This window comes from Galeopterus variegatus, unplaced genomic scaffold, assembly GCF_000696425.1.
Source record: "Galeopterus variegatus unplaced genomic scaffold, G_variegatus-3.0.2 Scaffold3319, whole genome shotgun sequence".
NCBI classification, from domain to species: Eukaryota; Metazoa; Chordata; class Mammalia; order Dermoptera; family Cynocephalidae; genus Galeopterus; species Galeopterus variegatus.
In genome coordinates, this window is record NW_007729430.1 from 48059 (window position 1) to 49319 (window position 1261).

A 1261-nucleotide genomic window follows, 5' to 3' on the forward strand; every position below is an offset into this window, starting at 1 on the left:
CTGAAGGACCCTTACCTTTAGAAAAGATAAGTGGCAGATTCAGATCAGGAGATGCGACCATTTCAGTGTCTAAGTTGGGGTTGACCATGGTGCCACACTGGAGGCATTGGGAAGGGGGTCACTTGCATGTGTGGGGGAGAGACTTGGTGAGAGGAATTAGAGCGAGGCTCATCATGCAGCTCACTGCTTATATTGGGCCGCATAGCTTGGAATTGTCCTTGCTCTTGTTAATTGGGAAACTGATGGGGAAAATCCACATTAATTCTGTAGTTCAAAGATTATCAATATCTTTGACACACGGGGGTGGCCTTCCTGGGTATATCCTGCAGGTTAGGTTTCTGGTAACTCCTCATGATTAGTTAGAGACTTTAGTTGCAAGAATTTTAAACGATGAAAAAAGTTTATTGGAGGGTCGGCCCTATGGTTCACTCGGGAGTGTGTGACGCTGTTGGCGCCGAGGCCGCAGGTTCAGATCCTATATAGGGATGGCTGGTGCGCTTACTGGCTGAGCGTAGTATAGACAACACCGTGCCAAGGGTTGCGATCCCTTTACCAGTCATAAAAAAAAAAATTATTGGAAAGATGTAGAGCAGCTTGCAGAAGTGATATAAATGCTTATGAACTGCACTTTTTAAAAAAATTGTGGTTAAATATACATAACATAAAGTTTACCATTTTTACGTTCGGTTTTTTTTTTTTTTTGGCAGCTGGCCAGTGCAGGGATCGATCCCTGGATCTTGGTGTTATCAGCACCACACTCTAACCATTTTCACCATTTTTAACTGAACAGTTTTGTGGCACTGGGTACACTCATGTTGTTGTACAATTGTCACCACTATCCATTTACATAACTTTTGCATCTTCTCCAACTGAACTTCTGTACCCACTAAACAATAACTCCTTTCCCCCCGTCCCCTAGTCCCTGGTAACCTCCATTCTACTTTCTGTTTCTATGATTAGTCTTCTCCAGGTACTGTGTGTAAGTGGAATCATAATGTATTTGCCCTTTTGTGGCTGGCTTGTTTCACTTAGCATAATGTCTTCCAGGTTCATCCATATGTAGCATGTGACAGAATTTCCTTCTTTTTTAAGGCTGAATAATGTTCCATTGTATGTATGTATCGAATATTGTTTATCTGTTCATCTGTCAATGGATCCTTGGGGCTTCTACCTTTTGGCTATTGCGAATCAGACTGTAGTTTTGAGAGGACACGTAGTACATATGGTTTTTACAGGCCATGGACTTCGGTATGCAAAAAGG